The sequence below is a fragment of the Pongo abelii genome, chromosome 5 (assembly GCF_028885655.2).
Source record: "Pongo abelii isolate AG06213 chromosome 5, NHGRI_mPonAbe1-v2.0_pri, whole genome shotgun sequence".
Classification (NCBI taxonomy): domain Eukaryota; kingdom Metazoa; phylum Chordata; class Mammalia; order Primates; family Hominidae; genus Pongo; species Pongo abelii.
This window is the reverse complement of record NC_071990.2, coordinates 73,531,132-73,558,581: the sequence shown is the minus strand read 5'-3', so window position 1 is coordinate 73,558,581 and position 27,450 is coordinate 73,531,132. Positions and strand designations below refer to the sequence as shown.

The 27,450-nt window shown below is 39.1% G+C and overlaps 1 protein-coding gene and 1 pseudogene across 2 annotated transcripts in view; both read right to left on the bottom strand.

Moving 5' to 3' along the window:
* Window positions 1–27,450, bottom strand: part of KCNQ5 (potassium voltage-gated channel subfamily Q member 5) — a 584,694-nt gene that overhangs the window by 211,013 nt on the left and 346,231 nt on the right. The window lies entirely within an intron of this gene.
* Window positions 1,193–2,670, bottom strand: LOC100452709 (lysine-rich nucleolar protein 1-like; annotated as a pseudogene).

The following is a 27,450-nucleotide window of genomic DNA, read 5'->3' as shown; positions in this document are numbered from 1 at the left end:
ATTGTTATTGAGCTTATCAATATACAAAGCCCGGGGCCTCCTATTTTACTCCTTTTTGACACTCAGGATATTTTCTCTCTCTCTGGTCATTTGGCATTCATCACATTTTTTCAAGATTTATTAAAATTTATCATACTCCTGAACATAAATAAAAGCTAAAATATTATGAGAAATTATTAATGAAAGTTCTTCAGCTTCATCTCCAAATACTTTGATGCCTTATGATACAAATCTAAATGCAAAAATATGAACTCATTAATAGCCAACAGTTTTCCCATCTCATATTTTCACTGTTTCTTAATCATATTTTTAAAAATCCCTTTTAGTTTAAAAAAAGAAAATCATGCTTTTTTCCCCCAAGTTTTATTTTAGATACAGGGGGTACATCTACAGATTTGCTACATGGGTATTACACTCTGGTAGTCATCACAGTACCCAGTAGGTAGTTTTTTGACCCATGCCCCTCTCCTTCCCCTCCCCTCTAGTAGTCCGCAGTGTCTATTGTTCCCATGTTTACGACCGTGGGTACTTAACATTTAGCATCCACTTATAAGTAAGAACATCTGGTATTTGTTTTTTTGTTCCTGTACTAATTTGCTTAGGACTTTGGCCTCCAGTTCCATCCATGTTGGGACAAAGGACATTATTTCATTCTTTCGTTTGTTTGTTTTTAGTGGTTGGGTGATCCCAGGGCATTTTATTACTTTATCCCTGAACTTCCGTTGCCTCATCTATAAGATGCGGATAGTAGTAGCACCCATTTCATAATTATGAAGATTAAACACATTAAGGAAAACACTAGTATGTGCCTAGCACCTGCTAAACACTCAACAAAGGTCATCTGTACACACTGATGTCTCAAACAGGGACGGAATGTTTAACACAGAAAACAGGAGGTTTTAGCCACTCACTTGTTCTCCTGGCTCCCCAAACATGAGCTGCCTCTCCCCAGTTCATCCAAGCCCATCAAGATAGTTGTCCTTGTCCTTGTCCTTAGTCTCCACAGGTGTTCAATGTGAGCCAACTGTCAGATGGCTTTCATCAGCACAACTGAATAACCCATTTATGCCTAGTGTTCCATTATTGGAACGCTAAGTTTATGGGAGTTATTTATATCCTACTGCTCAAGGTCATCACCAAGATCTGATTTTTCACACACAAAAAAACTTGTAATCTCCAGCATAAATGGGATAATCAAAGCAATTGTGGCAGTTTTGAGGGGACAAAACTCTAGAGTTTAATCTTCCAGCTTGACTAACTTGGAAACGTTCCTATGAATATAAAAGATCTTGTTGGGGGCGGTGGAGAAGCAGAGACCGGCTCCGCGGCTGTACTTCCAGCTCATGGCCTGGTCACAGTCCTGCTGCAGATTCTGCTGCAGGCTGTCGGCCGCCTTCTTGCTGAGGGCTATGTTGGACCTTGCAATCATGCTGGGGGTCAGGGAGGGGGTGGCGGCTGAACGAAGGGGACAGGTTTTTGAAGCCATCCGTAAGTTTGAGAAACTTCAGTTTCTGTTCCTCGTTCTCAAAACCAGCAGTATCCCACTGGCCAAACTAGGTTCCTGTCCACTTCCTGGTTTCAGAAGCTTCCGTTTTGCCTGACTCTCAATCGATCTGTCCTTGCAAGGCCTTTCGCCTCACCTGGTCTATGTGTGCCTCGTCCATGTTGCCTTTCTTTTCCAACACCACCTCTAAGTCCGTGTCTGTTTCCTCCTTCCAAGGGTCTTTTGCTGTCCCACTCTCTTTCCTCTTGTTCTTTTTCTTCCTTTTCAGAGCCGGCTCCTCAATGATTGGCTGCTCTACCTTCTTGGACTTCATCTTTTTCTTCGCGGGGGCCTTAGGGCCATCTCCTTTGGGGATGGATGTATTCTGGAGCCTCAACTTTGGCTTCTTTTTACTTCCTTTCCTAGGGCTGCTCTCCATGGACCTGGAGGGCTTGGAGTGGCCTGGGAGGGCGTCTCCCTCCTGGTGGATTTTTTTTTCTTCTTCTTCACCTTCCCACTGTACTCCCTGGGGCTCTTCTGCTTCCAAGGCTGCCTGTTCCTCACCCTTCTTCCCCACTGAGCAAGTGTCCACAGCATCCCCAGCCTCGCAGAACCAAGGGTTCTGGACTGAGAGGGCTGTGGGATCCTGGGCCCCCTTTGTTTCCTTCTTGTGTATTTTGAGCTTCTTGCCAACTCTGGTTTCCTCTTCACCCTGTCTGGGGTCTGGGGAAGTTTTCACCCCAGAGGCATGGAACATGGCTGGAGGTGACTTCTTTTTCTTCTCCTCACAGAGGAACTCCAAATGGCCAAGCACCTGCTTCCTGGGGCTGGGTGACTTCTCTGGCCGTCTGGCACGCAGTGTGGTGTCAGGTTCTACGTGTTCCTCGCAAAGGGTGCTGACACCCTTCTTTTTCTTATTTTCTTCACTAGAGGCATCTCAGGTGCCTTCCCTTGGACCACACTCTTAGAGGGGGATGTGGCACTTATAGGAGAAACATTGGCAAAGTAATCATCATTGTTTAAAATTGAGTATTGAGTCTCTGGTTCTTTGACCACTTTCTTCTTTTTCTTCTCTGGGAGCCCAGGGCCCAGGTCTGCTTTGTGTGTCTTGGTGATCATTCTGATGGGCCAAACTTCCCCACCTCCACATGAGAGCCTGCTCCACGGTGACCCCAATTTCATTCTTTTTTATGGCTGTGTAGTATTCCATGGTGTATGTGTTCCACATTTTCTTTTTCTTTCTTTCTTTCTTTCTTTCTTTCTTTCTTTCTTTCTTTCTTTCTTTCTTTTCTTTCTTTTCTTTCTTTCTTTTTTTCTTTTGAGATGGAGTCTCACACTGTCACCCAGGCTGGAGTGCAATGGTGCAATCTCGGCTCACTGCACCTTCTGCCTGCCGGGTTCAAGCGATTCTCCTGCCTCAGCCTCCCGAGTAGCTAGGATTACAGGTGCCCACCACAAGGCCCAGTTAATTTTTTGTATTTTTAGTAGAAACGGGGTTTCACCATGTTGGCCAGGCTGGTCTTGAACTCCTGACCTCATGATTCACCTGCTTTGACCTCCCAAAGTGCTGGGATTACAGTCATGAGCAACCATACCTGGCCTCCACATTTTCTTTATCCGATTCACCATTGATGGGCAGCTAGTTGACTCCATATTTTTGCTGTTGTGAATAGTGCAGCAATGAACACAGGAATACATGTGTCTTTTTGGTGTAATGATCTGTTTTCCTTTGGGTATATAGCCAGTAACGGTATTGCTGGGTCAAATGGTAGTTTTCTGCTTTAAGTTCTTTAAGAAATCTCTAAACTGCTTTCCACAGTAGTTGAACTAATTTACCTTCCCACTAACAGTATATAAGTGGTCCCTTTTCTCCACAGCCTCACCAGCATCTGTTGTTTTTTGACTTTTTAATACTAGCCATTCTGACTAGTGTGAGATGAAATATCATTGTGGTTTTCATTTGCATTCCATGGTGGAAAATCAGGCTTTTTGATGGAAAATTAGGAAGAGGTTATGATTTTCATAGCTCTCATCTCTTGGTGTTACTGTAACAATAGTGGCCACCAACAAGTGGGATTATTTCTTCTCTATTCCTGTAATTTAAAAAAGTCCTTTTTGGGGACAGGGGAATGTTGTGGTTTATCTGGCTTTCAGCTCATCTGAAATTACTCTTGATGAGTGTGGTTTTTTAAATTGTTAAAAATATGCTGTTAGTTAACATGCTTTCCATTTTCTCAATATTTAAAAACACAGAGTAAAAAATCTGAGTTCTTTGGAGAATTTCTGGGTGAACAAGATTGATTTCTTCCTACATTCTTTCTTGCTTCTCTTTTTTTTGGTGCATGTGTCACAACATATTGCTCTGTCGCCCACACTGGTGTACAGAGGCCAGATCATAGCTTACTGCAGCCTTGAACATCTGGGCTCACGCAATCCTCCTGCTTCAGCCTCCCAAGTGTCTAGGACTACCAGTGCATGCCACTATGCCTGGTTAATTTAGACAAAAATTTTTGTAGCGACAGAGTCTTACTGTGTTGTCCAGGCTGGTCTAACTACTGATCTCATGTGATCTTCCTGCATTGGCCTCGCAAAGTGCTGGGATTACAGGTGTGAGCCACTGTGCTTGACTTCTTGCTTTTCTTATAGGCCCTCTCCGGGGCTTCAAATTTCTTGTTTTTACTGTTATTAAAAAAAATTGTTGGGATTGGTTCCAAGATGGCCGAATAGCAACAGCTCTGGTCTGCAGCTCCCAGCGTGATTGACACAGAAGACGGGTGATTTCTGCATTTCCAACTGAGGTACCTGGTTCATCTCACTGGGACCAGTTGGACAGTGGGTGCAGCCCATGGAGGGCGAGCTGAAGCAGGGCGGGGTATTGCCTCACCCAGGAAACACAAAGGGTGGGGGGATTTCCTTTTCCTAGCCAAAGGAAGCTGTGACAGACTGTACCTGGAAAATCGAGACACTGCCACCCAAATACTGGGCTTTTCCAATGGTCTTAGCAAACAGCAAACCAGAAGAGTATATCCCGTGCCTGGCTCGATGGGACTCACGCCCATGGAGCCTTGCTCACTGCTAGCACAGCAGTCCAAGATCAAACTGTGAGGCTGCAGCCTGGCTGCGGGAGGGGCTGCGGGAGGGGCATCCACATTGCTGAGGCTTCAGTAGGTAAACAAAGCAGCCTGGAAGCTCAAACTGGGTGGAGCCCACCGCAGCTCAACAAGGCCTGCCTGCCTCTGTAAACTCCACCTCTGGGGGCAGGGCATAGCTGAACAAAAGGCAGCAGAAACCACTGCAGACTTAAACGTCCCTGTCTGACAGCTCTGAAGGAGAGCAGTGGTTCTCCCAGCATGGTGTTCAAGATCTGAGAATGGACACACTGCTTCCTCAACTGGGTCCCTGACCCCCATGTAGCCTAACTGCGAGACACCTCCTAGTAGGGGCCGACTGACACCTCATACAGCCAGATGCCCCTCTGGGACGAAGCTTCCAGAGGAAGGGTCAGGCAGCAATATTCGCTATTCTGCAATATTTGCTGTTCTGCAGCCTCCACTGGTGATACCCAGGAAAACAGGGTTGGAGTGGACCGCCAGCAAACTCCAATAGATCTGCAGCTGAGGGACCTGACTGTTAGAAGGAAAATTAACAAACAGAAAGGAATAGCATCAACATCCACAAAAAGGACATCCACACCAAAACCCCATCTGTAGATCACCATCATCAAAGACCAAAGGTAGATAAAACCACAAAGATGGGGAGAAACAAGAGCAGAAAAGCTGAAAATTCTAAAAAGCAGAGCGCCTCTTCTCCTCCAAAGGATCACAGCTCCTCACCAGCAATGGAACAAAACTGGATAGAGAATGACTTTGACGAGTTGGCAGAAGTAGGCTTCAGAAGGTTGGTAATAACAAACTTCTCCGAGCTAAAGGAGGATGTTTGAGCCCATCACAAGGAAGCTAAAAACCTTGAAAAAAGATTAGATGAATGGCTAACTAGAATAAACAGTGTAGAGAAGACCTCAACTGACCTGATGGAGCTGAAAACCATGGCACGAGAACTACGTGATGCATGCACAAGCTTCAACAGCCTATTTGATCAAGTGGAAGAAAGGGTATCAGTGATTGAAGATCAAATTAATGAAATGAAGTGAGAAGAGAAGTTTAGAGAAAAAAGAGTAAAAAGAAATGAACAAAGCCTCCAGAAATGTGGCACTATGTGAAAAGACAAAATCTACATTTGATTTGTGTACCTGAAAGTGACAGAGAGAATGGAACCAAGTTGGAAAACACTCTTCAGGATATTATCCAGGAGAACTTCCCCAACCTAGCAAGGCAGGCCAACATTCAAACCAGGAAATACAGAGAACACCACGAAGATATTCCTTGAGAAGAACAACCCCGAGACACATAATTGTCAGATTCACCAAGGTTGAAATGAAGGAAAAAATATTAAGGGCAGCCAGAGAGAAAGGTCGGGTTACCCACAAAGGAATCCCATCAGACTAACAGTGGATCTCTCGGCAGAAACTCAATAAGCCAGAAGAGAGTGGGGGCAAATATTCAACATTCTTAAAGAAAAGAATTTTCAACCCAGAATTTCATATCCAGCCAAACCAAGCTTCGTAAGTGAAGGAGAAATAAAATCCTTTACAGACAAGCAAATGCTGAGAGATTTTGTTACCACCAGGCCTGCCTGACAAGAGCTCCTAAAGGAAGCACTAAACATGGAAAGGAACAACTGGTACCAGCCACTGCAAAAACATGTAAAATTGTAAAGACCATTGTCGCTAGGAAGAAACTGCATAACTAATGGGCAAAATAACCAGCTAACATCATAATGACAGGATCAAATTCACATGTAACAATATTAACCTTAAATGTAGATGGGATAAATGCCCCAATTAAAAGACACAGAATGGCAAATTGGATAAAGAGTCAAGACCCATCAGTGCGCTGTATTCAGAAAACCCATCTCATGTGCAGAGACACACATAGGCTCAAGATAAAGAGATGCAGGAAGATCTACCAAGCAAATGGAAAGCAAAAAAAAAAAAAAAAAAAAAAAAAAGCAGAGGTTGCAATCCTAGTCTCTGATAAAACAGACTTTAAACCAACAAAGATCAAAAGAGACAAAGAAGACAAAGAAGGCCATTACATAATGGTAAAGGGATCAATTCAACAAGAAGAGCTAACTATCCTAAATATATATGCACCCAATACAGGAGCACCCAGATTCATGAAGCAAGTCCTTAGAGACTTACAAAGAGACTTAGACTCCCACACAATAATAATGGGAAACTTTAACATCTCACTGTCAATATTAGACAGATCAATGAGACAGAAGGTTAACAAGAATATACAGGACTTGTTATACAGCTCTGCACCAAGCAGACCTAATAGACATCTACAGAACTTTCCACCCCAAATCAACAGAATGTACATTCTTCTCAGCACCACATCGCACTTATTCCAAAATTGACCACATAGTTGGAAGTAAAGCACTCCTCACCAAATGTAAAAGAACAGAAATCACAACAAACTGTCTCTCAGACCACAGTGCAATCAAATTAGAACTCAGGATTAAGAAACTCACTCAAAATTGCATGACTGTGTGGAAACTGAACAACCTGCTCCTGAGTGACTACTGGGTAAATAATGAAATGAAGGCAGAAATAAAGATGTTCTTTGAAAGCAATGAGAACAAAGACACAACCAGAATCTCTGGGACACATTTAAAGCAGTGTGTAGAGGGAAATTTATAGCACTAAATGCCCACAAGAGAAAGCAGGAAAGATCTAAAATCAACACCTTAACATAAAAATTAAAAGAAGTAGAGAAGCAAGGGCAAACACATTCAAAAGCTAGCAGAAGGCAAGGAATAACTAAGATCAGAGCAGAACTGAAGGAGATAGAGACACAAAAAAACCCTTCAAAAAATCAATGAATCCAGGAGCTGGCTTTTTGAAACGATCAACAAAATTGATAGGCCACTAGCAAGACTAATAAAGAAGAGAAGAGAGAAGAATCAAATAGATGCAATAAAAAATGATAAAGGGGATATCACCACAGATCCCACAGAAATACAAACTACCATCAGAGAATACAATAAACACCTCTCTGCAAATAAACTAAAAAATCTAGAAGAAATAGATAAATTCCTATACATATACACCCTCCCAAGACTAAACCAGGAAGAAGTTGAATCCCTGAATAGACCAATAACAGGCTCTGAAATTGAGGCAACAATTAATAGCTTACCAACCAAAAAAAGTCCAGGACCAGAAGTGTTCACAGCTGAATTCTACCAGCAGTACAAAGAGGAGCTGGTACCATTTCTTCTGAAACTATTCCAATCAATAGAAAAAGAGGGAATCCTTCCTAACTCATTTTATGAGGCCAGCATCATCCTGATACCAAAGCCTGGCAGAGACACAACAAAAAAAGAGAATTTTAGACCAATATCCCTGATGAACATCAATGTGACAATCCTCAATAAAATACTGGCAAACCAAATCAGCAGCACATCAAAAAGCTTATCCACCAAGACCAAGTTGGCTTCATCCCTGGGATGCAAGGCTGGTTCAACATATGCAAATCAACAAACGTAATCCATCACATAAACAGAATCAAAGACAAAAACCACTTGATTATCTCAACAGATGCAGAAAAGGCCTTTGACAAAATTCAACAGCCCTCTCAATAAACTACGTATTGATGGAACATATCTCAAAATAATAAGAGCTATTTATGACAAACCCACAACCAATATCATATGAATGGGCAAAAACTGGAAGCATTCCCTTTGAAAACTGGCACAAGACAGGGATGCCCTCTCTCATCACTCCTATTCAACGTAGTGTTGGAAGTTCTGGCCAGGGCAATCAGGCAAGAGAAAGCAATAAAGGGTATTCAATTAGGAAAAGAGGAAGTCAAATTGTCCCTGTTTGCAGATGACATGATTGTATATTTAGAAAACCCCATCCTCTCAGCCCAAAATCTCCTTAAGCTAATAAGCAACTTCAGCAAAGTCTCAGGATACAAAATCCATGTGCAAAAATCACAAGCATTCCTATACATCAATAACAGACAAACAGAGCCAAATCATTTGTGACCTCCCATTCAAAATTGCTACAAAGAGAATGAAATACCCAGGAATCCAACTTACAAGGATGTGAAGGGACCTTTTCAAGGAGAAGTACAAACCACTGCTCAATGAAATAAAAGAGGACACAAACAAATGGAAGAACATTCCATGCTCATGGATAGGAAGAATCAATATTGTGAAAATGGCCATACCACCCAAGGTAATTTATAGATTCAATGCCATCCCCATCAAGCTACCAGTGACTTTCTTCAAATAATTGGGAAAAACTACTTTAAAGTTCATATGGAACCAAAAAAAGAGCCCACATTGCCAAGTCAATCCTCAGCAAAAAGAATAAAGCTGGAGGCATGATGCTACCTGACTTGAAACTATACTACAAGGCTACAGTAACCAAAACAGCATGGTACTGGTGCCAAAACAGAGATATAGACCAATGGAACAGAACAGAGGCCTCAGAAATAACACCACACATCTACAACCATCTGATCTTTGGCAAACCTGACAAAAACAAGAAATGGGGAAAGAATTCCCTATTTAATAAATGGTGCTGGGAAAACTGGCTAGCCATATGTAGAAAGCTGAAACTGGATCCCTTCCTTACACCTTATACAAAAATTAATTCAAGATGGATCAAAGACTTAAATGTTAGACCTAAAACCATAAAAACCCTAGAAGAAAACCTAGGCAATAGCATTCAGGACATAGGCATGGGCAAGGACTTCATGACTAAAACATCAAAAGCAATGGCAACAAAAGCCAAAATTGACAAATGGAATCTAATTAAACTAAGAGCTTCTGCATGGCAAAAGAGACTACCATCAGAGTGAACAGGCAACCTACAGAATGGGAGAAAATTTTTGCAATCTACCCATCTAACAAAGGACTAATATCCAGAGTCTACAAAGAACTTAAACAAATTTACAAGAAAAAATAAAAAAAGCCCATCAAAAAGTAGGCAAAGGATATCAACAGACACTTCTCAAAAGAAGATATTTATGCAGCCAACAGACACATGAAAAAATGCTCATCATCACTGGTCGTCAGAGAAATGCAAATCAAAACCACAATGAGATACCGTCTCACACCAGTTAGAATGGCGATCATTAAAAAGTCAGGAAAGAACAGATGCTGGAGAGGATGTGGAGAAATAGGAACACTTTTACACTGTTGGTGGGAGTAAATTCGTTCAACCATTGTGGAAGACAGTGTGGCGATTCCACAAGAATCTAGAACTAGAAATACCATTTCACCCAGCATTCCCATTACTGGGTATATACCCAAAGGATTATAAATCATGCTACTATAAAGACACATATACACGTATGTTTACTGTGGCACTATTCACAATAGCAAAGACTTGGAACCAACCCAAAAGTCCATCAATGATAGACTGGATTAAGAAAATGTGGCATATATACACCATGGAATACTATGCTGCCATAAAAAAGGATGAGTTCCTATCCTTTGTAGGGACATGGATGAAGCTGGAAACCATCATTCTGAGCAAGTAACACAAGGACAGAAAACCAAACACTGCATGTTCTCACTCATAGGCGGGAACTGAACAATGAGAACACTTGGACACAGAGTGGGGAACGTCACACATTGGGGCCTGTTGTGGGGTCGGGGGATGGGGGAGGGATAGCATTAGGAGAAATACCTAATGTAAATGACGAGTTAATGGGTGCAGCACACCAGCATGGCACATGTATACATATGTAACAAACCTGCACGTTGTGCACATGTACCCTAGAACTCAAAGTATAATAATAAAAAATTGTGTTCCTAACTTCTGTGTTTCTTTATCTATGTATTTATTCTGTCCACTTACTTCAGTCTGTGTTTTTTAAAAGGATCACAACTGCCTTGAGAAGAGGCTTTGGAATGGGAAAGTCCAGATTCTTCTTAATTGTTGCCTCATCACTGAGTCCCTATCAGAAGTCTGAGTTTCTTGAAGATACTCATTCAGTGTGGAAAGAATCAAATAGATACTGGCCTGTCAAAATAAATGAAAAGTGTCTACTTCTTGATAGCAGTTGAAAAGGATGTTTTTCATCATAGTAGATGGGACATGCAGTTCATGTCTGAATGGAATGGCTGGGAATGATCTTGCTGAATGGAATAAGATCTACAATTTAGAAATCTATCACAGTCAGTTTCTTGCTTTTGCAAGCTGTTTCTGTGTCTTTTCCAGGAAAAATAACTGTGATTAAAAAACCAGTGTATATTGTTCAGGAATAATGAATTCAAAACTGGAAACCAAAACAGCCTTTTCGACTGTTATATATTCAATGTGTGCAACAGGAGAGCATTTATTTGATATTTGATATTCTTGTTAACTATGTTATATTTTCCTCTGAGCAAACAGCACCATTTGGAATTACAACTCTGTTTATTTTGGTATCCTCTACTAAGATGTATCCTCCATGAGAGCAGATAACTTATGTCTCTTATTAACTACTTTATTTCTAGTATCAAGAATAGGACTTGGTACAGGTACTAACCAATTCATTGATGCATTCAACATGTAGTATTCAGGGGCTACTATGTGCCAGGCAGTGTTCTAGGTGCTGAAGATGTAATAGTGACTAAATAGACAAAAATCTCTGCCCTTACAGAACTTATATTATAGCGGGAAAGATGGGCCATAAACCACGTATTATTACATAAAATGCATACTGTTTTTGAAAGTGATAACTGCTAAGGAGAAAAAAACAGCAGAGAAAGAGGATAGGATGCAGAAGTGGGGATAGTTGAACGTAGGGACAGGGTGGTCAGGGAAGGTCTCTCTCACTGAAAAGGTGACATTTATTGAATCTGTAAGTGAAACCCCCAAACCCCTAAAGTCATCAAGCCAAAGCAATGGTGCATTTGGAATTCAGCCTGCATAGGTCTTCCGGCCCCTGCTTTCTATGGAACTGCTTTTATCATGCCAATTCCTTGTTTTAAAACTTATGGTTCCTTTCCCTTGCTATCACATCCAGACTCATTCATCTGGCTTTTAAGGTCCTCACAAGAACATTAATTCTTCCATTTCTCCAGATAGACCTTCTAGGCAGGTCTGGCTGGTTTCTGTTTCCTGCACAATATCATGCTGTAACATAATAACATGATATAATAATGAAACTTCATGCTTTTGTTTGCTACTTCCCCTGCCTGCAGCCACAGTCTGCAAGTCAGATGTCAGCTGATCCCCAAGCTCATACTCTTTGTGTCCCAGGTACATGGCCTCCTTTCCACATCCTCACTACTTCTCCTCTAGCATTGTTTTGAGAATAAAATGAGATAGCCTCAAAATGAGAATCTGTGTTTTAACATAATAAATAAATAAATGCCAAAGAGAGTTAAAAATGCCGATTGACACATAATTGCTACATAATTTTACAAGTTTTCGCTAACATGGATAACAATTATGACAATGAATTATATTGGTTTATTATATAAAATCCCTGCTTAAAATGCAAAACACTTATAAATGTAAAACATGAAACAATACCCAGCAAAATTTAAGGTGCTCAAGTAATCTGGCTTGGTCTAAGCAAACCCATTTGAAGAATGAACGTAAAAGTTGGGTTTGAATGTGTACAGAAAAGTGCTCAGGGTTCACTAGTCATGGAAACTTCTTGACACACAGACCTCTGCATTCAGCCTCTTGTTACTCCAGTTCCTGGGAAACTATTTGAAGCCGCCTAAATAAATGGGTAATACTGTGAAGCTGCTTGGCTGCAGTCAGTACATGGGAATGAGCCTCAGTTAAATTGACCAGGCAGGGTTTCCAAGTCATCATTAAAATGACCACTAATGACTCTGCTGACCTGGCTACCATGCTAATGAATTCACAGTGTGCCCATCCACAACCGAGAAAAGGGCTGCCTTACAGGAAGTGCTAATTATAGCCGTGAATAGAATAAAAATTATTTGTAAGGGTGAGGAAGAGACATTGTAAAATCTATGTGTGTTCCTTTTAAAGTTATCTTCTCAAGAGATTAATGTCAATGCTGACACTATGGAAAATAATCCGGTGTAATAGTTTTGATAATATGAATCTATGTGGATTAAATTTTCCATGCTTTGTTTGGAAGGCTCTGTTTATGCAAGAAAGTGAGCTATGACAAAGGTTGAAAACACATTAAAAGATGTTTGACAACATTTGTCTGGCCAGAATCATTTTTCCGTAAAAAGGTTGTAAATTTATTAGGCAAATAATGACTTAATCATTGCAATTTTCTATGACTATATGATAATAACCATTACATTATCTGAAAATGAAAAATAGAAACTCTGGAGTACATTTATTTAAATATGATTATTGGGAACTAAAGTAAGAAAGGATAAAAATAAGCTTAAACTTATTTTTCCCTGGAAACAAAAAGCTATTTTTTTGTTAACCATGGGTCACGCAGCATAAAAAGCTATTTCAAAGTACTATATTTGCTAATAAAAATCAATTATGAATTTGGTTACTTTCAACTGATTAGACCTACGTAATTCACTTGTTTTAAAAAACTTGGAAAGGCTTTCTGAGCGCACTCACATTTCATGGAAAATCTCAGTGCAGCTCTTTGTTACACATATATACAAGAGGACCCATCACCTCTTGTGTGAGGAGAATGTTTTAAAGCAGTCACAAAATAAGAACTTGCAACCAAACTGAGCCAGGTTATGCTACAGGGCCTATGGAATGGGGAATTGCTACTGATTTTCTCCACTCGATTTGGCTTACAGAAATAAAGTAGTGAAGTGACTAAAACAGCAGAAAACAAAATCTTCTTGAGTAAAGTACTCTTGGCAGTAGACTTTATGATGTGGTACAACATCAGGAAAAAATAAACCCAGCAGACAGATGGTCTCCAGAGAGTAATAACCATAAACTCTGAAACTACTACACATGAAAGTACCTGCCCAAGGAATAGAGAAGATAGATGTTTCTCTAGGGATTGACCTACAATGGCACTTGTTGCTCTTGGTGACCAGAGCTAAAAGAAAGCTGAAAGCCAGCATCAGTGTGTGAAGTCACTGAAGTATTTTATAGATCAGAAAAGTTGGCAAGCGATGGACACTAGACAACACAAACTTCCTCTCTCCAAAAATATATTCACAGTCAGCTTTAAAGCTGTAGTCACTCCTCTGGGGTCTGGTAAGTAAAAAAAAAAGGTATGTTTTTTTTTTCTTGCTGCTGCTATATATATAAGCATCAAGCTTTTTTTTGTGACCAAAAAAAAATTGAAGTTGATGATTTTATGTAGATAGAAACACATTAGGAGGATAAAAAGAAAGATAAAAATGTGGCTTTACCTAACATATTTTATCCTTCACTGAAAGTTCTAGAGGTGTTTACTTAAATTTTGTTATTACTGTTTTAGGTGCACAGTTGAAACTAAAACATATTAAATGGTGTTAGGAGATGTAAAAGTAGAAAGTGTTAGGGTCGGGAGTGGTGGTTCATGCCTGTAATCCCAGCACTTTGGGAGGCCAAGGCGAGTAGATTGCCTGAACTCAGGAGTTTAAGACCAGCCTGGGCAACACAGTGAAACCCTATCTACTAAAATACAAAAAATTAGCCGAGTGTGCCGTGCACCTGTAGTCCCAGCTACTTGGGAGGCTGAGGCAGGAGAATTGCTTGAACCCGGGAGGCGGAGGTTGCAGTGAGCCGAGATCATGCCACTGCACTCCAGCCTGGATGACAGAGCAAGACTACATCTAAAAAAAAAAAAAAAAGTAGAAAGTGTTATTAGCATAGATAGTTTGCCCTAAATTTTCAGTTTTCATAGGCACCTGTCCTATTTTTTAAAAGAGAAACATAACTCAGTTTTCTAATTAGTAAGCTGACAGGGATGCAGTAAATAAACATGTCCCATATTCAGTTGTTTTAGGATACTCTGATGTCAGTGCTTCTATTTAGAGAGTAGTGGGAGGAGGGCTATGCTGTCAAAAAGTCAGAAATGGTTTCTGATTCCTAGGCCCTTGAAAATGCACGAGGCTGGCAGGGACCCAGAAGTATCACCTGCACAATCCAGAAAAAAATGCGTTATTTTCCACTTCTTGCCATAAGAGAGTCTAGGCCTTTTTTTTTTTTTTTTTTTTTTTTTTTGCCACTAGTTATTGCCATCTGTAGGAGAGGAAGGGAAGAGAGAAAGATTTATAGCAGGGGTGGACAAACTTTTTCTGTAAAGGACCAGATAGTAAATATTTTAGATTTTGTGAGCCATATGGTCTCTCTAGGAGCTACTCAGCACTGCAGTTGTAGTGCAAAAGCAGCTACAAACTGTAAATGAATAGGTGTAATTATGTTCTAATAAAACTTTATTTACAAAGACAAGTGGAAAGCTGGATTTGGTCCACAGGTTACTAACCCTCGGTTTAGTGTATTACAAGGGCTAAAATGTGATTTCCATTCTCATCTGGCAAGACATTGTTAATTCTTCCCCAGCAAGGTTTTCAGTGTATGTCTCCTCCTACTCAGGTGCTCATGATAAAGGGCCCATCATAAATGTACTTTTATGTCAGAACTTATTGTGAATTTAAAGGTTATCATTCAAAAATAAATTTAAAATGTGGGAAAAATTTATGTACACTATTGAATGTTTTTGTCTCTTTAAATACAAAAATAACCAAAGGAAAAATAAAGGCAGTTAGAGATGTCACATATTTCATAATTTCTTTGGCAGAACTAAGTTCCCAATACTATTTTGCAAGTGACAGAAAAACTGTTTCTGTTCTTTACTATTCCCTTTTTGTCATTTGTATTAGATAAAATGAGCATCAGTCGATCAGAAGAGTATTTGATCTTTGTCTTTCCTGTTTAACGTTGCTTGGTGGAAAACCGTAATTCAAAGAAAAGCAATAGAAAACTAACCAGGTACTATTACCCATAATGGGTATCAGACAACTTTTACATCACTGTAAAATTCTAAGTGCTTGAAAAGTTTTCCAGAGCATCTCTTTTTTGCCACAAAGCTTTGGGAAACAAAGCAATTTAATGTTCTCAAAGTTCAAAATTATTTTCCATAATAATTCAGCCTTTCAAAGGATTTCTACAAAATCCTTTCCCTCCAGTAAAAAGAAAATTGCAAAATGCTTGACAAAAAAATCCATGGCATCTCTAAAAAAGTATTGTTGACCCATATTTTTCTTTTGAGTGACTTAGGTTTTTTTAGAGAAGTTTTAGGTTCACAGTAAATTGAGAGGAAGGTGCAAAGATTTCCCATGACTCCCAAATCTTGAGATTTTCTTTTTACTAATGGTAAAACATTTATAGGCCTATCAATATGATATGACTATGATAACCTGTAACCTATGACCAATAAATTATTAATTGAGGGTCATTTGTTGCAGAAAGTGGGACTCATTTTTCAACCCATTTGGGACATCAGTGAATGTGGCTATGGTTTTCCTCTGTTACCCAAAGTGTTTCTTTTTCAGTTTGATTTAGTGAACCAGGGAGATGTGGTAGAACTATCATTGAATTACACATTAGAAGGCCTAGAGTTAAGTTGAGTTTCACTACTTCCTAGGTTGTAACTGTTGGACAAATCTCTGATGTACTGTTAGCTTCAATTTTATTCATTGGTAAAATGAAGTCTAATACATGCTGTGTGTAGATAGGATTTGATTATGTAGGTGATGAAATACAAACATTATACAAACACATTGTATTCTTATGAGAGGATTATAGTGCCCCTGAGATTAGGCCTTTATTTTACTCCTTTTAATTTAGTGGAAGAAAAATTTATTGAACACCTACCAGGCACTTGTGTTAACCACTAGGCACTTGTACAAAGAAGCAGCTCTTAAAAAGGAATGAGATCATGTCCTTTGCAGGGATATGAATGAAGCTGGAAGCCATCATCCTCAGCAAACTAACACAGGAACAGAAAACCAAACACCGCATGTTCTCACTCATAAGTGGTAGTTGAACATTGAGAACACATGAACACAGAGAGGGGAACAGCACACACCAGGGCTTGTTGGGGGGTAGGCGGTGAGGGGAGCAAACTTAGGGGATGGGTCAATAGATGCAGCAAACCACCATGGCACACATATACCTATGTAACAAAACTGCATGTTCTGCACATGTATTCCATTTGTTTTTTCAGAAGAAATAAAGAAAAAAAAAAGAAGCAGCTCAATGATTGTTGACTTCTATTGGTTAATTGCTATATTTAATGGCAAGTAGATATTCATCTATTCACTAGTAAATAGATAATGCAAGTCTACAAGACTGTCTATTTCCATATTAGATTTCTGAAAGGGAGATTCTGAAAACTGGCTTTCTGGCATGGCAGATTGCCTTCAGATTGACTGCAGTTTGCAGAGGTAGAGGCTGAGGCACTTGTTGGTTAGGGTTAGAGAATTTCTTTACCAGTAGCTAGAAAGGCAATACAGCCTTTGACCCCATCAAGAAGCCATAACAAGATATTGTCCCTGTTTCTACCTAAAAATGTCTGCCACAGAACTCACTAGATCATATTTAGTACCTCTTCTTTTTTTATTATACTTTAAGTTCTAGGGTACATGTGCACAATGTGCAGGTTTGTTACATATGTATACATGTGCCATGTTGGTGTGCTGCACCCATTAACTGGTCATTTACATTAGGTATATCTCCTAGTGCTATCCCTCCCCCTCTTCCTACCCCACAACAGGCCTCGGTGTGTGATGTCCTCCTTCCTGTGTCCAAGTGTTTTCATTGTTCAATTCCCACCTATGAGTGAGAACATGTGATGTTTGGTTTTTTGTCCTCGCAATAGTTTGCTGAGAATGATGGTTTCCAGCTTCATCCATGTCCCTACAAAGGACATGAACCCATCATTTTTTATGGCTGCATAGTATTCCATGGTGTATATGTGCCACATTTCAGTCTATCATTGTTGGACATTTGGGTTGGTTCCAGGTCTTTGCTATTGTGAATAGTGCCGCAGTAAACATACGTGTGCATGTGTCTTTATAGCAGCATGATTTATAATCCTTTGGGTACATACCCAGTAATGGGATGGCTGGGTCAAATGGTATTTCTAGTTCTAGATCCTTGAGGAATCGCCACACTGTCTTCCACAATGGTAGAACTAGTTTACAGTCCCACCAACAGTGTAAAAGTGTTCCTATTTCTCCACATCCTCTCACCCACCTGTTGTTTCCTGACTTTTTAATGATTGCCATTCTAACTGGTGTGAGATGGTATCTCATTGTGGTTTTGATTTGCATTTCTCTGATGGCCAGTGATGATGAACATTTTTCATGTGTCTTTTGGCTGCATAAATGTCTTCTTTTGACATGTGTCTGTTCGTATCCTTCGCCCACTTGTTGACGGGGTTGTTTGTTTTTTTCTTGTAAATTTGTTTGAGTTCTTTGTAGATTCTGGATATTAGCCCTTTGTCAGATGAGTAGATTGCAAAAATTTTCTCCCACTCTGTAGGTTGCCTGTTCACTCTGATGGTAGCTTCTTTTGCTGTGCAGAAGCTCTTTAGTTTAAGTAGATCCCATTTGTCAATTTTGGCTTTTGTTGCCATTGCTTTTGGTGTTTTAGACATGAAGTCCTTGCCCATGCCTATGTCCTGAATGGTAATGCCTAGGTTTTCTTCTAGGGTTTTTATGGTTTTAGGTCTAACATTTAAGTCTTTAATCCATCTTGAATTAATTTTTGTATAAGGTGTAAGGAAGGGATCCAATTTCAGCTTTCTACATATGGCTAGCCAGTTTTCCCAGCACCATTTGTTAAACAGGGAATCCTTTCCCCATTGCTTGTTTTGTCAGATTTGTCAAAGATCAGATAGTTGTAGATGTGTGGTATTATTTCTGAGGGCTCTGTTCTGTTCCATTAGTCTATATCTCTGTTTTGGGATCAGTACCATGCTGTTTTGGTTACTGTAGCCTTGTAGTATACTTCGAAGTCAGGTAGTGTGATGCCTCCAGCTTTGTTCTTTTGGCTTACCTCTTATAAAGCCAAATTCTTCTCAACTGGTAATTAGCTTTGGTACTACTGAAACTGCATATAGAAAACTATTGCAATTTTCTATTTACAGATTATTGTATCAGCATTGAATACATGTGCATATGTAATACACACATGGTAGTAATCAAACTATTGGACAGTCACATCAAGGTTTAAATACTTAATCCACTGAAGCTGCTAGTTATTTTGATCTGTAATCATAGTGAGGGGCAAGGAAGAATAAACTATAGGAATCCAAATAGTAATAAGCATGTTTGAATTATGGGGGAGTAGTTTCTTTTTTGTCCTTTATTATATTTTTAGAGATGGGGTCTTGCTCTGTCATCCAAGCTAGAGTGCAGTGGTGTGATTACAGCTCACTGCAGCCTTGAACTCCCGGGCTCAAGTGATCCCCTCACCTCAGCCTCTGGAGTAACTGGAACTTCTAGTGCACACCACTATGCCCTGCTAATTTATTTTATTTTTTTAGAGACAGGATCTTGCTACATTGCCCAAGCTGGTCTCAAACTCCTGGCCTCAAGGACTCCTCCCACCTCAGCCTCCTGAGTGATTCGGATTAAAGGGCTGAGTCACCTGCACCCAATGGGAATATTTTCTTGATAGCATTTGTCCTAGAGCCAATCTTCTATGCAGGCCTTAGGACTCCTGCCAAGAGGTTCAGAAGTTGACATCAGATAACCAGACATTGTTATCCAGACAGTCCTCTTAAGTACCTGAATTCCTGGGAGTGTTTAGATACTCCCAGACAACATCAACAGTAACAGAAATAGGGATAGATAATAGAGAAAGAGCCGCAATAGTTGACTAATTCGGTATACATGATAATGAATTCAACACAGGGATTTTCTTTGACCTTTAAGGTCTGATGTTTGAGAATTTGTTGACCAAGAAATGGATTAACATATAGGGACTGCTATAAGTAAACAATCTGTCCAGTCGTATCTAGGAGAAAAATGACAGAATAGAATAATATAAAGGTAGAGGAGGCAAGATGAAGGGAATTCTGATACAAGTTGGGAATGCTACAAGAGTGAAAATACCATCCCAACACAACTGGCAAACTCTACCTAAGGGAGGAGGCACCACTAACTAATGACTGAGACAAACCATTAGGTTCAACCATATGAAACTGCCATTATTGTAGGTCAGAAACAACTGAATTTCAGCAAGTTTACATGGTCTAACCTTACATGTAATACCTGTATTGTGCTTACACTTTGCTGTGTATATATGTGTATACATTTATAAATACCCAACACAAAGTTCATGCATATCTTCTTCCAAGATTCAAAAAATCTTAAGATGAAGGAAAGCTGACAATAATATTTATTATAACACATCTCCTTTGTCTAGAGGGTTATCAGTTCAATTACTTTCAAATTTGATTGTAAACATATCTTCTGTTTGGGCATAAGTGCTTCTTAATTATTAAGTAATACCTGAATTTGCCGCTTTTAAAATGAATATACTTTAAAAAATGAATACACTGAAATTGAGGAGCAACCAAACAGTTCTTACAGAAGCCAAACTGTACTTAGGAAACTCAAGTTGGCTATTTTCAGCTTATTCCTCGACTCCTTAGTTTCAGGTATAAAGTCATCACATACCAATTGGATGACTAGTCCAAAGGGAAGCTTAGTAAGAGATCACGTTGTTTATTCTCATCCCTGAAGTCAGCCACATTTGAGAGATGAATAAACAACAGGTGCTGCCCAAGATTACAATGTAGGTTGACTTTGATGCTTCAATTATTTTTGGCCAAGATATCATATTTGTACATCTCTAAGTTTGTAAATATTGCATATATGTATATATGGATAATTGTGGAAGTAAGAGCTATACACATCATTAGTTAACCTGATAAATAAACTTTAGTTAGTTTTAGGAAAATATCTCTGGATTATAAGAATAAGCCACTTTGTAAAACATTTGTAAAACTTTGTAAAAACAAGTACATAAACAATATAGAAATGTATAACTTAGAAAGTCAAAGTCATTAATAATCATTGTCTACACCTTTGCCTTCCTCTTTCAAATAATCAATATCATCAATTTGGGAGATATAATCTGAATTTACCCCTCCTCATCACAATGTTCTGTTTTTTTTCACTTATTTCTTTAAAAGCCTATCCTCCTTTGAGATTCTTTTCTTCACCCACCTAGATCATAATGATATTTCTCTTCTCTACACTTTCAGCACTTTGAGTTTGCATGTTAATAATAAAATGTCTCACATGGTTCTCTAATTCAGTATTCCCCAGACTGTTTTCCATAGAACACCACTATCCCAAGAGATTTTTATAGATCTGTCTCAAGAAAAAGTTGCTCTGTCAAATACATTTAGGGAGTTCTGGGTTCAATGACAATAACTGGATTTCTTTGTTGCAGAACTTCTGAGTCACCGTGAGTGTGTGTGTGTTTGTATGTTTTTGTGTGTATGTACGTTTCTATTCACATTTTAAATAAATGAAAACATATCTTTGTCACATATACCAGATGTCCAATTTTGAGACTTGGTTGTGTTGGGGTCCCTAAGGAGAAGTGGCCCTGCCAATGAGGAAGAGACAGTGAGGGTCAAGAAGGAAGGTCAGAGTAAGGGGGGAAGAATCCAAAGAACATGGTATCCTGAAGTCCAAAAGAGTTTTCAGAAGGAGAAAATGGGTCAGGTGCAGTGGCTTATGCCTGTAACCTCCACATGTTGGGAGGCCAAGGTAGGGGGATCTCTTGAGGCCAGAAGTTTGAGACCTGCCTGGACAACGTAGTGAGACCCTACTGAGACATCTTTAACTTCTTAGGTGTGAATGGTGAAGTTCCAGGGGAAGATTTTAGTATGCCACATTTCTAAAATTTGCATCCAGGAACATCATCCTATTCACCTTCTGACTGATATCTTAAGTGACCTTAATGGTTTTTAGAACCTTGTGTGGAAAACTCTACATTCTTGAGAGCAGGGACTTTGTTCTTCATTCCTTTTTGAGACTCTTGTAGTGCATAGCATAGATCTGAAAACATCAAAGCACCCAACAAATACCCGTTGATTGCATCATATGGTTGAAGGAAATAAAAAGAAAAAAATGAAAAATATATTGAAAGATAACAAATATATGCCCAAACTTTTCACCATACATTTTCCTCATTGATTTATTTATCTTGAATTAAATAAAGGGATGTTTTTTGTCTTTAAGATGTACATCTTAAATTACATAATACTATTATATTTCACTATACTGATCAAAAGTTATTGCATAGGAAGGGTGTGCAGACTGATTATCAAATCACAGTGAGAATATGAAAAATTTACTGACTAAAATTTTTATAGTGCAAGAAATGTGTTTCTATCCTAAAGAGGGTTATAAAATGGGAGAAATAAAACCCTAAGAGTCATATCATTAAATTTATGGAAGTTCATTTCCTGTGTGTGAGGAGAGTCTAATGAAAAACTTTATAACCATGGACCTTCTCCTTTGTCACAGCTGAAGGGATCCAACGCTAAAATTCTGCTCCATGTAACAAAAAGTACAGTAGAAGAAAATATTGTATCTTGAGTATATCCCTGTCCTTCTATATCTTCCTCTGACTTCTATAAGATACATTTTAAAAACTCAGTCCACATTCCTTAATTCCTCCAACTCACTCCAGAAACAACAGGTCTTCAAGGTGTAATTGGGTAACTTTTATTGAAATCAGCTGTTGGTAGTCCCTGCCAACCACATGTGCCAGTTATTGAGTCACAGAGGAAGTGCTGGGTTCCGGAACACAGTCTGTATGGAGTAAATTCTCGAAGCATTTGGCCCTATCTCACAATGCCTCTCACTTTGCCCCGCTCATGATCCAGTCATGGATTTTAAATCGAACCCATGTTTCTGTTTCCATAATGAAAGTTAAGTTTTAGCATAAATATTTGAGGGTCACCACAAATTTAAGAGGATATCTTTCAAAATATTGCTTTTCTTTTCTCTCTCTCTCTCTCTTTTTCTTTCTTTCTTTCTTTCTTTGATGGAGTTTCACTCTTGTCACCGAGGCTGGAGTGCAGTGTGGTGATCTTGCCTCACTGCAACCTCTGCCTCCCGGGTTCAAGAGATTCTTCTGCCTCAGCCTCCTGAGTAGCTGGGATTACAGGCGCCTGCCACCATGCCCAACTATTTTTTTTTTTTTTTGTATTTTTAATAGAGACAGGGTTTCACCATGTTGGCCAGGCTGGTCTCAAACTCCTAACTTCAGGTGATCCACCTGCCTCGGCCTCCCAAAGTTCTGGGATTACAGGCATGAGCCACCACACCTAGCCTGCTTTTCTTTTCATAATTCAAAAACAAAATAACATTTTTGATTCGAACCTTATTGGGAATATTTGACTGCTAATCATAAAGTGCCTAAACTAATGAATAACAAAGTAATATATTTATGAGATAGCAACAAGAAATTCTTCTTGGGCTCAGGATGATGTCTCAAAGTAATAAAAATATATGCTATCTTCTGTATTTGGCTTCAGGACCTCATGGTGGTTGATGGTGGGAAGTGCTCTAACTCTACTGGAGGCAGCACCTCCCCTTCTGCTCCAGCACACGGCCTTGGGCAGGCACTTTAACCTGCCTGGGACTGGCATCTCTCTTCTGTAAAACCAAGAGGTTGATCTGCATAAACACAAATAGCACTTCCACACATGTCCAAATCCATGACAATATTATTCCACATAAAAATGTGCAGCAGATCCTCTTACACATAGACAAAGTGGGCCATTCTGTTTTACAAATAGCACTTTTCAAGCAATATGACTTTTTTGTGCCTAACCCAGTAATGAGCATTTCCTAAACATTTAAATGCTAATAAGATAAATCTTAATAGCAACTTGATTGTGGAAGTTTGGATTTAAAAATAAAATAGATAATAACTCTGGAGACGACAGGGCCACTTTTCTCCTCTGAATTGTTTGATGCTGTGGGTCAGTGGATAGGAAAACAATAAGAACATCTGCTCAGATGCCACATTTCACATTCCCGATGAGGCCATAATAGTTCACGAAGAAATGTTGAGAAAATGGCTTCTAGGAAAGAAAAAAACAGAAGGAAATACAGCCAATTCTCATTATTTGCAGTGGCAGTTATGTTCTGTGAAGTCACTACAAATACTGAATTAGTAAATACCAAGCCATTGCTCGTAGGGATATACAGGACTAAGTCCCCGGGAGCCTCTGGTCTCAACAGTTTCATCAACTTATCAATACATATTATTGTTTTACCTGTGCTTCCATTTAATGATACGTTATTTAATATTGTTGATTCATTAATGTTGAACTCACAGCCAAGAGCACTGTAACTCATGCCTGAAAGAAGCTTATCTAACCAACCGTGTTTCCTCCAAGAGGCTCATCACAGCCTTCTTGTGCTTTGGAACATTAGACAGCACTTCAGCACTACTCTTGGGGCCAATTTTAAGTGGTGAAATTATCAACAAAAAGCACAAAAGGCTGAGCGTGCCTGTAACCCCAGCACTCGAGGCCGAGGTGGGAGGATCACTTGAGACCGGGAGTTTGAGACCAGCCTAGGAAACATAGTGAGACCCAATTTCTACAAAATAAACAAATAAATAAATAAATAAAACATAAACCAAAAAAGAATGTTTTTAAAAAAATAAAAGCACGAAAATGTGAAAAACAGCAGAAAATAGGTCTTGCAAGGGACACGTGTTTACAGTGTGAGTGCTGAAACAAGAAGACAGAGTGTCAGTTTGTTCAAACTCAGTTGAGAACCCGAATGTTGGGAGACTAAAATTTTTTTGTTGTTCTGTAAATGGCCACAAAGGTGCCATAGGTGTTGATTTCACCTCATAAATACATTTTTAGTGGGTTAGCAAATTTGTAAACATGGAGTACACTAATAATATTGAGGATCAACTCTGTATAAATTACATATAAATTTCAAAATAGGTAAAATTCTAAGTATCATAACTTTTTTATTTAAAAAGCAAAGAATGGTATTGCTGTTATTAAATTATATAAAAGATGATCTTAAATGAATATTTTCTTATAATCACCGAGGATGGGAAATCAATAAGGTATTTATAGTTCATATACAAATAATGTCTTTCTGCACCCTAAGGTATATTTTCACTATGAATAAAGGTGGTTTGTTTTAGAATCAACAAATAAACAGAATTACAACATGAAAACCTATGGAGGCTGCAAATATTCTTAGAAACTTGAGAGTAATGAGGCTTGTTCCTACTATTGATTAATACAAAACATTTGACCAGATCTCTATAATAATCCACATGTAATTGCAAGGGTCATCCAGAGGAGTAAAGTGAGCAGCTTAAATGATGCCATCATTTTTAATGTTTGATAACTTACATTTAAAAGTCTATCAGGGCACAATTACGTTTACTGAGTACACTGATTGAATAAATACAAAGCTGCCAAGAAACTCACTGACTTGAGAACTAATGTTGTAAAAGTGGTCAAGACAGCATTGCTATGATTCATTTAAGTAAATATTCATTTTTAAAAAATTTTCTCAAGCAAAAGAAAATTGTGAGACCTCAAATAAGGCACTGAAACTCATCATGACTGACTTCACAAAAAAAATACAAAGCTCACCATCTTAAAAATAAAATCTGTGGGCTGAGTGAGTTGGCTCATGCCTGTAATTGCAGCATTTTGGGAGGCCAAGGCAGGTAGGTCACTTGATGCCAGGAGTTCAAGACCAGGCTGGTCAACGTGGTGAAACCCTTCCCTACTAAAAAATACTAAAAATTAGCCAGACGTGGTGGTGCGTGCCTGTGGTCCCAGCTACTCAGGAGGCCGAGGCACGAGAATTGCTTGAACCTGGGAGGCGAAGGTTACAGTGAGCAAAGATCACACCACTGCACTCCAGTGTGGGCAACAGAGTGAGATTCCATCTCAATAAATAAATAAATAAATAAATAAATAAATAAATAAATAAAATAAAAGCTGTGATTAATAGCTATAGCAATCTAAATGAAAGTTTCCAACTCAGTTTTTAACATGAATGTTTTCTATTATACTATCATTTAAGCAATGTGTATTTATTTGCTAAACAATACTCCTTTCCAGATTTTAGGCATTTTCATGTATTAGAAATGCAGATATCAACTGATTTTCTTGGCATTTAGTAAGACAAAATAGTCATAAATTAAAATAAATAATACATTTAATTCCAGTAAGACTAAGGTTTGTTCAGTGAAAAACAGGTGCTAAAATATATTAGTCAAATCATATTTTGACTCAAGCTTTAAATAGACCATTTGCAAGTATGAGTTCCATATATGCAGCCCATGTATTGCACTGGCCAAGCAAAGAGGGTTTTTTTCCATCTCCATTGGATGATGTTCTACTTTTTAGCAAGCAAAGCTAAGGAGCCATTTAAAATATTTTACTTTAGACCTGAAGTTAAAACTCTTATCACTGTCTTCAAAGGAAACTCACTCCAAAATGTCTGAAAATACTTGTCACATAAACTCAACCAACTGCAGAAAGTTTTTTCTCTTGTAAATATGTAAATTAACTTAGTGCTTTATTTATTTATTTATTTTTTGAGAAATGAGGATGTTTCAGCTTATAAACATTAGAACTAGGATTAAACCTTTTTTTTCCTCAGAGAAGTATGAGATATAAATCTCATTAATTTAGAGGAAATAAAGAATCAGTGTCTTTAATGCATCTAAATTCTCAGGTAACAAAATTCCTAAATGAAAGATAGGTGTTGATTGTAGTTGGGCATTGCATAATAGCAAGCATAAGGTCCTTTGCAGAGGGACAGTGTGTGGTCTTGAGAAGCAAGTAAATTGTCTCCATCCAGTCCGGGCTCCAGCGGCCTCACAACTGGATGCTGCCATTGGTTCCCTATTAGTGTGTCTGGCTCCACTTTTTCTCTGCTGCCACACAGTCTATAAATTACTCCTGAATTCCTCCTTATTTCAGTTCGGTTTCCATCTCTAACAACCTTCAGTGATTCTCTGTGGCCCTCTGGACTAAACAAGGTTTCAGCTGCCTTTCAAGGCCACCATGCATGACCCAGACATGGTTTCTCCCTCTTTGTTTGTTCTGAGCTTAGTGATTTATTTCACTTATTAATTTTAAAAAATTTCAGTAGCTTTAGGTGTACAAGTGGTTTTCAGTTACATGGATGAATTGTATAGCAGTGAAGTCTGGGATTTTAGTGCACCCATCACTTGAGTAATGTATGTTGTGCTCAATGGATAGTTTTTCATCCCTCACTCCTCTCTCTTTCTCCCGCCTCTGAGTCTCTGATGTCTATTTTATCACTCTGTATGCCTTTACATACCTATAGCTTAGCTCCTATATATATATATATTTAGAGAAACAAGGTCTCACTCTGTCACCCAGGCTAGAGTGCAGTGGCATGATCTTGGCTCACTGCAATCTCTGTCTCCCAGGCTCAAGCGATCCTCCTGCCTCAGCCTCCCAAGTAGCTGGGACTACAGGTGCACACCACCATGCCCAGTTAATTTTTTGTACTTTTTGTTGATACGGGGTTTCACCATGTTGCCCAGGCTGATCTTGAACTACTAGACTCAAGGGATCTGCCTGCCTTGGCCTCCCAAAGTTCTGGGATTACAAGTGTGAGCCACCCCACCTGCCCTTGGCTACCACTTACAAGTGAGAACATGTGGTTTTAGGTTTTCCATTCCTGAGTTACTTCACTTACAGATATAATCTCTCTGTTCTCCTCTGTCAACCTCTTTTCTCCACATGCACAATTACGTGAATGGATTTCATCATTTTCAAGCTCATTTGTTCATCCTTTCTGAAGTCCACACCTGAAATGCTTTATCCTCTCGTCTCAGCCCATCCAAATCCCCACCAACCCTGCCTTCCCCAGTCCACTCCACTTTAACCTGAAATAATTTCCAAAAAACGCTTGTGGTCTTGCCT